The sequence below is a fragment of the Barbus barbus genome, assembly GCF_936440315.1.
Source record: "Barbus barbus genome assembly, chromosome: 11".
NCBI classification, from domain to species: Eukaryota; Metazoa; Chordata; class Actinopteri; order Cypriniformes; family Cyprinidae; genus Barbus; species Barbus barbus.
In genome coordinates, this window is record NC_136739.1 from 18,338,236 (window position 1) to 18,352,549 (window position 14,314).

General features: G+C 42.2%; 1 protein-coding gene across 2 annotated transcripts in view; it reads left to right on the top strand.

The window, feature by feature from the left end:
* LOC306876639 (uncharacterized protein) overlaps positions 1-14,314 on the top strand; it is a 55,643-nt gene that overhangs the window by 20,945 nt on the left and 20,384 nt on the right. For both annotated transcript variants that reach the window (XM_079427969.1, XM_079427968.1), the window contains exon 2: positions 14,155-14,306. The gene's annotated coding sequence lies outside the window, so the exon portion shown is untranslated. The remainder of the gene's footprint in view (positions 1-14,154; positions 14,307-14,314) is intronic.

A 14,314-nucleotide genomic window follows, 5' to 3' on the forward strand; every position in this document is an offset into this window, starting at 1 on the left:
ATCTATCCTCCCTTTGGCTTCTTTGTTGATTTTGTCAGCGAGCAGGCTCGCATCGCAAATGACCCAAGCTTCAGTCACATCAGCAACACAGACATGGCCCCCAGAACAGAGAAGACAGCGTGGAAGCCCACCAGACAGCGGGAAGTCTCCGTCCACAAGACAGAGGTGTCACCCAGAGCCACATCTGACACGGGTGAGCCTCCAACAAAATCCAACGAAGGCGACAAACTGTGTCTGTTGCATAAAAAGCCACACCCTCTCCGTAAGTGCCGTGCATTCAGAGAGAAGCCCATTGAAGAGCGCAAAACACTCCTTAAAGAGAACAATGTGTGCTTTAAATGTCTTTCTTCCTCGTCTCACATAGCAAAGAACTGCAAACTCAATGTCCAGTGTTTTGAATGTAAGAGCGACAGGCACAACACAGCGCTTCACCCTGGACCTGCACCCTGGCATCAGAGGGCTGGCCCTACTGCTGAGCACGGCGGGGAGGAGGATGAAGCTTCACCGCAGTCTCAGGTCACCAACAAATGCACGAAAGTCTGCGGAGGGGAACTCACAGACCGCTCCTGCTCGAAAATATGCCTCGTCAAAGTGTTCCCAGTCGGCCACAGAGAAAAAGCCGTGAAACTGTATGCGATCATGGATGAGCAGAGCAACAGGTCACTGGTTCGCTCACAGTTCTTCGACATGTTCAACGACCAAAGTCCAAGCTCTCCTTACACACTGAGAACATGTGCCGGAGTGAAGCCATCAGCAGGCAGAAGGGCCAGTGGCTATGAAGTGGAGTCTCTGGATGGAGCTGTTCGCATCCCGTTGCCAAGCCTCATAGAATGTAACGACATACCGAACAACAGAGAGGAGATTCCAACCCCCGAAGTAGCTCTTCATCATGCTCATCTAAAGTCAGTGGCACACCTCATCCCAGACATTGACCCGCAAGCCCCCATTATGCTTCTCTTAGGACGAGACATTATCAGAGTGCATAAAGTCCGCAAACAGGTGAATGGCCCTCACAACCTGCCTTACGCACAGAAGTTAGACCTGGGGTGGGTCATTGTTGGAAATGTGTGCCTAGGTAATGTTCACAGGCCACTTACAATTAGCACGTTCCATACGAACACCACAGAGCTGCAACGGCCCACTCTCTTTGACGCGTGCCCCAACGTGTTCCATGTGAAGGAGAGGTTCAGCGACACCCAGGTCATCAGTGAGCCTCCAGCGTATCCTGAGGACCAGCCTATTTGTGAAACCGACCACCTTGGATGCACAGTGTTCAGGCGGACCAGGGATGACAACCAGGTGGCTCCCTCCATTCAAGATTCAACGTTCATGGAGATAATGGATGAAGGACTACAAAAAGACCCAAATAACAGTTGGGTGGCACCATTACCCTTCAAGAGTCCACGCCCACGGCTCCCAGACAATAGGCCACAGGCGCTGAGGCGTCTCATGTCTCTCAAGCGTAACTTTGAGAAAAAGCCTGAGATGAGAGACCACTTTCTCGCCTTCATGGGCAACATGTTTCGGAACGGTCATGCAGAGTTAGCCCCCCCTCTCAGTTCGGATGAAGAAAGGTGGTACTTACCAACGTTCGGGGTGTATCATCCGAAAAAACCTAAGAAAATCCGTGTGGTATTCGATTCCAGTGCCCAATACAACGGCGTGTCACTCAACAACGTGCTGTTAACGGGTCCTGACCTGAATAACACACTACTGGGAGTGCTGATTCGGTTCAGAAGAGAGGCCATCGCCGTCACAGCCGACATAGAACAGATGTTCTATTGCTTCCGGGTAAGAGAGAAAGACCGTAACTTCTTACGCTTTCTCTGGTTCCAGGACAATGACCTCTCCAAAGCCACCGTGGATTACCGGATGAACGTCCACGTCTTCGGCAATAGCCCTTCACCTGCAGTGGCTATTCATGGTCTACACAAGTCTGTTCAAGGCAACGAGTTCCACGTCGACCCAGATGTGCAACACTTCGTGTTGCATGACTTCTATGTCGATGACGGGTTGAAGTCCCTGCCCACAGTTCAAGCTGCTATCAGCCTGTTAAAAAGGACTCAGGATGTGCTCTCCAAGTCAAATCTGAGACTTCACAAGATTACAGCGAACAACAAAGAAGTCATGGACGCCTTTCCATCCAGTGACCACGCGAGTGACCTCAAAGACCTTGACCTTGACACAGACGCGCTGCCGTTGCAGCGCAGCCTCGGGCTTGACTGGAATCTCAAGACAGACTGTTTCCTTTTTAATGTCTCTAGTGAGACCAAGCCCTACACCCGGCGGGGTGTCTTATCCACAATCAATAGACTCTACGACCCACTTGGATTTGTTGCGCCCGTTACAATCCAAGGCAAGGCTATCCTGCGAGAGCTCACGGTGGAGAATGGTGACTGGGATGCGCCCTTACCTCCAGCCATGGAAGATGCCTGGACGTCATGGAGAGCCTCTCTGTCCGAGCTCGCTGAGCTTTCCATCCCAAGGCGCTACACAGAAACCTCACCGTCAGCAGCAGTAAGAAGAGAACTGTGTGTGTTCTGTGATGCGTCAGTGAAAGCTATCGGTGCTGTGTGCTACCTGAAGGTGACAGACAGTAATGGCAACAACCAGAGTGGATTTGTAATGGGCAAAGCCAAGCTGGCCCCCTGCCCTGAACACACAGTGCCAAGACTTGAACTTTGCGCAGCAGTGCTTGCTGTTGAGTTAGCAGACCTGGTCTCAGCAGAACTAGACCTACAGCTTGATGCCGTAACCTACTATTCAGACAGTAAAGTAGTCTTGGGCTATATTTGCAATGAGACCAGGCGCTTTTATGTCTATGTCAGCAACCGGGTGTTACGCATCCGAAGATCTTGCCGACCAGACCAGTGGCGCTACGTGTCAACAGACCTGAACCCTGCAGATCACGCAACGCGTTCCGTCCCTGCTGGCCAACTGAAACACACCAACTGGCTAAGTGGGCCCAAATTTCTCTCCAAGCCGGAGCCCAGCATTTCTGCAAGCACTTATGACCTTGTTGACCCGAGCACAGACCCAGACATCCGCCCTCTGGTGTCTGCCTTAAGCACTACAGCCTCAAACAAGCAACTGGATTCACAACGCTTTGCTAAGTTCTCTACCTGGAAGTCATTAACTCGTGCAGTCACTCGCCTCGTTCACATAGCCTGTCATTTCAAGACAGCTCACAGAGAGAACAGAGCATGCAAGGGCTGGCATTACTGCAAAGCTGAATTCACAGTTGAGGAATTCGAGAAAGCGTCAACTGTAATCATCCAAGCAGTTCAACAGGAAGTCTACAGCCAAGAGATAAAGTGCATTCTAAAACAGGAAAGGATGCCAAAAACAAGCCCTCTCAGAAATCTGGACTCGTTCATTGACGCACACGGCCTTCTCAGAGTTGGAGGCCGTCTTCATCATTCAAGTCTCAATCAGAGTGAAAAGACTCCCCTGATTATTCCTGGCCGGCATCACATCGCCACTTTGCTCATCAGACACCACCACGAGCAAATTCATCATCAAGGCCGTCACTTTACTGAGGGGGCGGTCCGTTCAGCTGGCTTTTGGATAGTCGGAGGGAAGAAAAGAGTAAGCAGCATCATCCACCAATGCATAACATGCAGAAGGCTCAGAGCTCCACTCAGCATCCAGAAAATGGCTAACCTGCCAGCCGATCGTCTCTCAACAGATCCTCCGTTCTCCAGCGTGGGTCTTGATGTGTTCGGCCCATGGAACATCTCCTCACGCAAGACCAGAGGCGGCTTCGCTCAAAGTAAAAGGTGGGCAGTGATCTTTACGTGCATGAGCATAAGAGCTGTGCACATTGAAGTCATAGAATCCCTCGACACTTCTAGCTTCATCAATGCGCTACGGCGCTTCCTTTCAATACGTGGGCCGGTCAAATACATTCGTTCCGACCGTGGCACAAACTTCATTGGCGCCTGTAAGGAACTGAAGATAGCCTCAAACATTGACAGCACTGCTGTAAAGACTTACCTCTCGGACAAGGGTTGCATCTGGTCTTTTAATCCCCCACATGCATCCCATTGGGGTGGATCATGGGAGAGAATGATAGGACTGGCTAGGAGGATTCTGGACGCAATGTTCCTCCAGCTGAAAGACAAGCTCACCCACGAAGTGCTGGTGACTTTCATGGCAGAAGTTGCAGCGATCATCAACGCCAGGCCACTTGTTCCAGTGACTATGGACCCTGATGACTCGTTCATACTTACACCAGCTGCTCTTCTCACACAAAAGACGAACATTGTTCCTGCTCCTGCTGGTGAGTTTGGAGTTGCAGACCTTTACAAGTCCCAGTGGCGGCAGGTTCAGCACCTGTCCAACACCTTCTGGGACCGCTGGAGGAAACAATTCCTCCCAACACTGCAGGCCCGCAAAAAATGGCAGTCCACTCAGCCAAACATTCAGTCTGGAAGCATTGTTCTCCTTAAGAACAGCCAAGCACCTAGGAATGAATGGCCTCTTGGACTGATTACTCAGGCCTTCCCTAGCAAAGATGGGAAAGTGCGCCAGGTTGAGGTGAAGATCATCAAACCAGGCGGGACTAGCCTCTTTCTCAGGCCAGTCAATGAAATAGTTCTCCTTCTACCTCCAGAGGCACAGTAAATGGACTGTTTAGTAAATGGACTGTTTAAAAAAAAAAAAAAAAGGAAAGAAAATGGACTGTGCATGGACTGTGGGGTGACGTGTGTCCACGTCAGGCGGGGAGTGTTTTGTTATGAGTAAGAAAACTTAAATAAGCATTAAGTTTAAAGTTTCATTAACATGCTTTACCTTTTGTCAGCATTCCAGAGTTCTAAGGTGTTCCAGGAATATGCATTTCATATGTGTTTGTATTTAGGTCATGGTCACTTTAAGATCGCGCTGTGCTAAATGTCCTTTTACGCGATCCGTAGTTGGGAAGTATTACTCACGCTCTTCATGCGCGTTTCAGCGGTTTGCTCAAGTTTATTTTCATGGCGCTTCAATCGCATCTGTCTACTTCTCATTTCTGACGTAGCATCGTCGGTATGTATACTTTGTTTTGTGAGATTATTCTGGAAGTATTATTCGTTATTTTTGACAATAATTGTAAGTTTGTAGAGTGTAATCTGCCGATGGTTTGAACTCACTTCAGCACGCATATGCTAGCTCTCACGTGTTCATTTGTTATGAGCTACACGGTAAAGATGGTTTAATGACCAGAATGTAATTCACATGTATTTCTTTATTAGTGTTAAATGAGTACAAACAAATATGTAACAGTAATTGTGCAAAGTAGCCTTTATTCATGTGTAATTTGTCATTGCTCTTTTGTGTGTTGCAGTTTCACTATTTTCCTTAACTCCTTAACTCCAATAAACCTGTGGAACTAAGAATTAATCTTCAGAGTCTTGGTGTGGGGAAAAAGTTTAGCTGGCTGTCAGGATATTAAGTTAACATATCGAGGACGGCACAATGACTACATATGAGTTTCAATTTTTAAGTGTTCTTATATCTATAAATATTATAAACTTTACAAATTTTACTTGCACTTATATGGTAAGATAAGTTTTCCTCTTTAATGGATCGATTGTTTCATCTTGCTGTGTAAATGTGTTTAAATTCTTCATATTGTTCAATCTTTTAATCTTTGGTAGTGAATTCGCACTGACTCTCTCACGAGAAGTGAATCCCAGTTTCAAGGCTGCTCATTACTGATGTCACACTTTCATGTGCACGAGCTCCATTAACTCAGGATCAAGCCTGAGTTGACAGAGAAAGTTGATGATCAGCTTCATAGTACCAACAAAGCCGGATTGAACTGGTTTGGTTTTGTCAACTCAAAACTAATCCTGTAACCCTGAGTTTGTTTAGCCACCATCATGGTACAGGCCCCTGGTGTCATTATCCAATGAAAACACAAACAGAGTCGCACTTAGGAGTAATGAAGAGGAAGAACCCTTGGCTGACTACATGACAACCAATAGTCTATCTGCTTTTAAAAACCATCTCTACAAGTTTACTATGAAGCCTTACAAAAAGCACTGTGGTAGTACCATGCATGCACCATGGTGCAGTGATGGCAGCTGATGATTACTGTGGTACTTTGGTATGGGTAATTGATATCAAATGATTGTGGACATTTTACAGTGTAACAAGCTTTACTTAAACAAATTCTGTATGAAATAGCATTTCGCTAGTTCTTTTGTAATTATCATGCATGCCAATTTTACGATCTCATATTATATAAATCCATTTGTCAGGCTGCAAGGCTATTAACTAGTGACATCTAAAGCTGATATTATATATATATATATATATATATATATATATATATATATATATATATATATATATATATATATTAATAATTGTAAATTAATATTTTATTCATTAAAATTATTAAAAGTAAAGACATTTATAATCTTGTAAAGGTTTTGAATAAATGCAGCTCTTTTAAACTTCTCATTCATCAACAAATGCTAAGATGTATCTGTTTCCTCAAAAATATTAAGAAGCACAGCTGGTTTCAACGCACATCCTGATTCTGCAGAGTTAGACGTGTTCCTGGGTCAACATATTTTGTAATAATGTAGTAATTTGTCATAATCTTAACCATATTCCTACACCTAAACCTAACCTTACCCATGATTAATCCCTAAAATCATAGGAACTGATAGATGAATTACACTGATGTACAGGCACCAAACACTGATTGTAATCCTAAACTTCACAAAAATTATAAACTGGTTCTTGAAATCTGATTGGTTAATCACAATGTTGTTCCAGGGTCAACAAAGATGTTGACCCAGGAACACGTCGCACTCTGCAATATCAGGTTGTGTGGTTTCAACATCGATGATAATTAAAAAAAGAAAGGAATTCTTGAGCATCAGATCAGCATATTAGAAAGATTTCTGACTCTGAAGATTGTAGTAATAACTGCTGTAAATTCAGCTTTGGAACCACATGATTAAATTACATTTTAAAATATATTTGAATAGAAAAAAGTTATTTTAAATGGTAATAATATTTCACAATATTTCTGTTTTTACTGTATTTTTATTCAAATAAAAGACTTTCAAAAACAAAAAAATTCTGATTTTAAAACTTTTGAACAGTGTGTATATATACACTGAACAAAATTATAAACGCAACACTTGTTTTTGCCCCCATTTTTCGTGAGCTGAACTCAAAGAACTTTTTCTATGTACACAAAAGGCCTATTTATCTCAAATATTTTTCACAAATCTGTGTTAGTGAGCACTTCTTTGCCGAGATAATCCATCCATCTCACAGGTGTGGCATATCAAGATGCTCATAAAACAGCATGATTATTGCACAGGTGTGCCTTAGGCTGGCCACAATAAAAGGCCACTCTAAAATGTGCAGTTTTACTGTATTGGGGGGTCCGAAAACCAGTCAGTACCTGGTGTGACCACCATTTTCCTCACGCAGTGCAACACATTTCCTTCGCATAGAGTTGATAACTTCCTTTCAAAGTCTGTGCGAAGTTGCTGGATATTGGCAGGAACTGGAACACGCTGTCGTATACGCCGAACCAGAGCATCCCAAACATGCCCACTCAAGTCGGTTATGACGACGAACCGCAGTCAGGTCGAGACCCTGATGAGGACGACGAGCATGCAGATGAGCTTCCCTGAGACGGTTTCTGACAGTTTGTGCAGAAATTCTTTGGTTATGCAAACTGATTGTTGCAGCAGTCTCAGATGATCTTGGAGGTGAAGATGCTGGATGTGGAGGTCCTGGGCTGGTGTGGTTACACGTGGTCTGTGGTTGTGAGGCCGGTTGGATGTACTGCCAAATTCTCTGAAACGCCTTTGGAGACGGCTTATGGTAGAGAAATGAACATTCAATTCATGGGCAACAGCTCTGGTGGACATTCCTGCAGTCAGCATGCCAATTGCACGCTCCCTCAAAACTTGCGACATCTGTGGCATTGTGCTGTGTGATAAAACTGCACATTTTAGAGTGGCCTTTTTATTGTGGCCAGCCTAAGGCACACCTGTGCAATAATTATGCTGTCTAATCAGCATCTTGATATGCCACACCTGTGAGGTGGATGGATTATCTCGGAAAAGAAGTGCTCACTAACACAGATTTAGACAGATTTGTGAACAATATTTGAGAGAAATAGGCCTTTTGTGTACATAGAAAAAGTCTTAGATCTTTGAGTTCAGCTCATAAAAAATGGGGGCAAAAACAAAAGTGTTGCGTTTATAATTGGGCTGTCGCTGAGCAACACGGAGTTTCAGCTCCCTCCAAAGATTTTCTATTGGATTTAGGTCTGGAGACTGGCTAGGCTACTCCAGAACCTTGATATGCTTCTTATGGAGCCACTCCTTGGTTTTCCTGGCTGTGTGCTTTGGGTCATTGTCATGTTGGAAGACCCAGCCATGACCCATCTTTAATGCTCTGACTGAGGGAAGGAGGTTTTTGCCCAATATGTCACAATACATGGCCCCGTTCATCCTCTCTTTAATACAGTGCAGTCGTCCTGCCCCCTGTGCAGAAAAACATCCCCAGAGCATGATGCTTCCAGCCCCATGCTTCACTGCAGGTATGGTATTATTGGGATGATACTCATCATTCTTCTTCCTCCAAACACGGCGAGTTAAGACCAAAAAGTTCTACTTTGGTCTCATCTGACCACAGGACTTTCTCCCATGATTCCTCTGGATCATCCAGATGGTCCCTGGCAAACTTCAGACGGGCCTGGACATGGGCTGACTTAAACAGGGGAACCTTCCGTGCGATGCAAGATTTTAAACCATGACGTCTTAGTGTATTACTGATAGTAGCCTTGGAAACGATGGTCCCAGCTCTCTTCACGGCATTGACCAGCTCCTCCCGTGTAGTTCTGGGCTGATTCTTCACCATTCTTAGCATCATTGATACCCCACGAGGAGAGATCTTCTGTGGGGCCCCAGTCCGAGGTACATTGACAGTCATCATTAGCCTCTTCCATTTTCTGACAATTGCTCCAACAGTTGTTCTTTTTTCACCAAGCTGCAATTGCCCCGTAGCCCTTTCCAGCTTTGTGAAGGTCTAAAATTTTGTCTCTTGTGTCTTTGGACAGCTCTTTGGTTTTGCCCATGTTGCTACTTAGACTTTGGCTGATTGTGGGGTGCACAGGTGTCTTTATGACAGCTAACGACCTCAAACAGTTGCTACTAATTTAGAATCATGAGCAGAGTGTAGCTGGACTATTTAAAAGCAAAATAACAGGTCTTTGAGGGTCAGAAATCTGGCGGATAAGCAAGTGATCAAATACTTATTTGACACAGTAATTCACAAATAAATTGTTAAAAAATCATACAATGTGATTTCCGGATTTTTATTTTTAGATTCTGTCTCTCACAGTGGAAATGCACCTATGCTGAAAATTGTAGACCCCTCCATGATTTCTAAGTAAGAGAACTTGCAAAATCACAGGGTGATCAAATACTTATTGACCTCACTGTGTGTATATATATATATATATATATATATATATATATATATATATGTTCACTTAATTTTGATGCTGAGGACACATTTGATGTCAACTTTACACCTTTTGAATAAATTATACTAATTGATAACCATATTCATGCATTATGTTATTTAAATGATACTACATCCAGAATTCATTGTAGTAACTTTTGTTACTGAAATAAAAACCACAAGTTTTATTCATCAAAAGAGTTTATGTATCACTCTGTGATATACAGTCAGCCTACTTTTGAGAAGGAGATTGGCATGTTTCCAATGCTCATCCAGTTTGCATGATTTCTCAGCAATAGATAATTGTTTCTCCCTGACTGACAAACAATGTTTCTAAAGGCAGTACTGACTACTGTTGACAGTTTATCCGTAACTACCGGCTTTATCTTTCAGAGCAGTGGTATCATGTTCATGTGACTTATCTATATCAGGAAGAGGGGAAAAAAATCCTTGTGAGGAGCTGCAGAGCATTGATTCATCAGTCTGAAAGGCAATTATCATCTTGCTTCATTTCCCTCTGCTTCTCAAGGCAAAAATCAACTAATAACAGGGTTACATCACACAGAGCTTCAATGCATATAGATTTCATGGAAAAAGATTCTTATCCTCGTCTATGTCTCACTTTGAATTATGTAAGCAGTGGCCTTATCTTATTAGAATGGGGATATTTATATGACAAACATATACAGTTTGCCCTCATATTCAGCATTTGAAGTTTAGGAAGCAAATTTACTGATGAATTGGGTTACAGTGGCACTTCAATTAATATTATTTCTATCATACTCCAATTTACAGAAGGAAATCATGCACTAATGATATTACATGTGGCAGCTTGGTCATTAATTAAGCACATCCAACAAGACGACCGGCAGACATTGATCCATTGCCATATTGATGTGTGCTTCTCTTGGAAATGCAAGCTCTGTAAATTGCCTTTGTGTTGTTGCTGGCTAGAATGGCATGATCTGTGCTAGTTATTTGAGACAACGTCTATACTTGGCCAGATATATAAAGATTTACAAGCAAGATCATGACATCTGTGTGCACCAATTAGTGATAGTAATGACTTCAGTACAGCTTTGTAATATGTACCAATTACTAGCGTGTCAAGCCCGCAATCATTAAAGAGCCGCTCATTTAAGAATAGTACGTAGACTAATTTGTTTATGGAAAAACTTGTGCGCTATCAATGCTTCTCTCACCTAATCTACCTAATGCATTATTCATGAGCTCAGTTAACACTACACAAGCATAAAATATTCACTAAACAATCCTGAGCTACAGGAAAAGACACACCCTATAGTATATCTGTCAAGGGTTTTTTTTTATTTTTTTTATCGGTATTCACATTGGACACCCTGCATACGTGTGATTACTGTATGTAACAAACTATTGCTTTTTATTTAGATCTGATATTGCAGATATGGTAGACAGTACATTTTGTTTGAATGCAATGATGTCATGGCAGAGTTGAAGCATAATTAACTGAGGTATGCTGGTACTTGAGTCTTCACCTCTCCTGAGCCTCTCTCTAACATGTTTTGATGCCGTCTCTTCTTACTTTGAAGAGCCGTAACCCAGCTCTGTCTCGGCTGCTCTTGTCAGAATGAGTGCAGTGCTCCGCTGACAGGTAATAGAGAAGCTCTTCGGTTGTGCATCTGATTATACAGCACTTGCTTCTACTGTAACTACCTCACCTCCATGACTACTTCACCCGCCTCTGAAACAGATGATAGAACAATGTTATGAAGCATTATTCAGGCTTTAGAGTGACCAAAAAAGTGTTTGGGCTCAAAGGACACTAAATAAGTTGACAAAGAATAGTATTCAAACATCCTGTGTTCAAAAATAAAAATTTGAAAAAAAACATTGTAAAAAATTATATACAATTTAAATAGCATTCAAACATGCTGTGTTCAAAAAAATATGTATAATGTGTGTGTCAACTCATGAGACTGATTTCACGATACGTTTTTCTTTCTTTCTTTTTTTACCATACCATGACTTTTTTTTTTTTTTTTACCATAATGAGATTTAAAATTACAGTATAAATGAAAAGGTGTCCTTTTATTATTGCTTGGACAAAATGATGCACATTTCTTTGTGAAAGTAAAATATGTAGAATAATATAACTGAATAGAAATTTTAAAACAAACCCCAAATCAAATAAATAAATAATACAAATAAAAGAAATATCTTTATATAAACAAACTAAGAATTTGGCTGTGCTCGTTCATTTAAAATGCAATATCACTCTCTGACAGCAGGTGGCGCTTATGGAACAGCAGTGATACAGCGTTTCCTTGGTTGCCACTGTAAACAAAGCAGTGCTGCTACATTAATATACATTAAACAGAGGCAAGATTAAAAGAAAATACCACCTAGACTTTTCTAAAGACAGTCAGTTCCCCTCAGAGATACATTACAGAACCGATTTGAATCGTCACATATTTGTATCGATTGTTAAATCCCTATAAATCATTCATTACAAGTTCATTTACATTTGGATTTACAACATAAATCCTAATACGGATAATGTGACCGTAAATATAGCCTTTAGTCCACTTACTACAAGATATTGGAGATAAGCAGCCAATGATCAAATATCTAGAGCAGGGGTTTTCAACCTTTTAGGACATGCGCCCCCCCAAGTTTGTCTAATTTCACTCGCGTGCCCAAAGTGCGCGAACATCATTCACATATTGTTTGCTGCATTTCCAGTGCGTAGCATTAAGAAACATACACATATAACCAGCTTACCTGATTCAGTGTGATGGCTGAGCCCGTTTCTGAGATAACAACATGCCAATGGTTGGATTTCTGACATGACTAACCGTAAATTATTTTACACCATTCTCACTGTCGCCTAACAGCGGGAGTCTGATTGCCCCCTAGCGGATGGCTGAAGATTTGAAAGCTCGTATTCGTAAATCTTCAAGGCAATGTCTCTGAATTAATTGATGCTCGCGCCCCCCTTGACAGGTGCTGGCGCCCCCCTGGGTTGAAAACCCCTGATCTAGAGGACCTTTCTGAGCTTTCCCGCATATCGGCTTTCCACAGGATCAGATGGGTTAGGCAAAATCGCCAATAGGTACTAATCCGAGCACATCCTACCCACATTCACTCTGTAAACCATCTCCATTTCAACTATAGCTTACTGTATATTCTTCTCAAACATGCAGATTTCAACAATTTTCAAAACCAGTGTACTTATATGACCCCCTCTTTCACTGAAATTGCTCCTGGAAACAGCTTGAAAATCCTTTTCGTGGAAGCACAAATCCAGTGGTTAGTAATAGGTTGATATTTGCTGCTGTGGCCATTGTGACCTCAGATGAAATAGATCAATCTCAGCAACCAATCATGAAGTCAGTCTTCTGCAGCATAATCATACTGTGAATCTCCATCTGCACTGCATGTCTTTCCACCTCCCTAGAAAAGCCCCTGCTGTGCTATCACACACACCTGCAGATACAATCAATATGTGGCCTTTTAGTCTTTGATTCCCTATGGAGCCGGCTTCATAGATCTGTGTGCAGACTTACTACAGCAGCGGCTCGATGGAAAAGAATAAAAATTCCGCATTTGCAGGTGTAGGAAGTGTAAGCAGCACCTGCAGAGAATGGAAGTGGATACAGTTATTTTTTTTTTTCTTTATGGTTGTAGACTCAAGGGATTGAACTGGTGGAGTTGCCAAAATGAGGTGATAATGAGGCATTGTCACTTCTTTATACAAAGGTGTTGTTTAGTGGGTATTTGTGTGTTGGCTATCATCTATCTGTTAGTGAGTTTATTTAGAGACAAATTTGAACGATTCATTAAAAGAACCGTTCATATGAGTCATTTAGTCATAAATCATACTAAAGTGACTGCATGGAATGTTTGTGCATGCATATCACAAGTTCAACTCTAAAGGGGCCTCTTCTTATTTGGCTGTCCCTCTGTAATCCTCAGGGTTTTGTTACTCTGAGATGTGTTAGTGAGCAGCTGGACCACATACTGACAGTCATTCGTCAAACACCAAGAGCTCTTGCGATTAGTACGATGGAGTAGAAGAGCAACTGAATGTGTTTATTGACTGAAGCCTGACTCCATCCTGGTGGAGGTCGAGCTGTGTCTCCCTCAGTAATGAGAATCATTGAAACTGCATTCACTGACATGCCACTATCACAACTTGAACTATTTCCAGAAGGTCTCTGGCTGATATTGAGGTGAGAGGAGATAAAATTGCAAAGTCAACTCTACAACATGGCTTGTATTTCAGAGTCTTGAATCACAGGAGGTCGAAGTACATGCAATTTGGAATATTTTGAGAAGGAATTTTGCTATACAGTTTGTTGTGTATGTTAATATTTGTTTATGAATATTATAAACATCCTCATTAAAATATTTAGACCTTTCTTAGAAAGCTATACAATTATTAAGTTTAATAATATATTTAATCCAAAGAAATCTTTGTGTGTGTGTGTGTGTGTAAGGGAAATCCCAATGATGACTGTTTTATTCAGTGTTTGATTTCTTAACAAAATTTCCTCAGTCAAAGGGAATGCATTTTCTCAGAGAAAACAGAAACATAAAATCCTTAGAAATACTGCAGGATCCTTTGTTTGTTCGTTCGTATTATTTTTGGATGTCTGTATTGATGTTTTTTCTCTTCTTTTGTAGCTGCCTGTGCTTGAGGTCTCAGCAGTCTGGTGTTGTGGATGGTTTGTCTACCTCCAATCCAAACCAAAAGAGATTCAGTTGGCTCAGAGCCCGAGAATGAGAGCCTAAAGCAAGCCGAGCAAAGGTGCATACACAGAGTTGATTAAAATGGGGTAAGTTT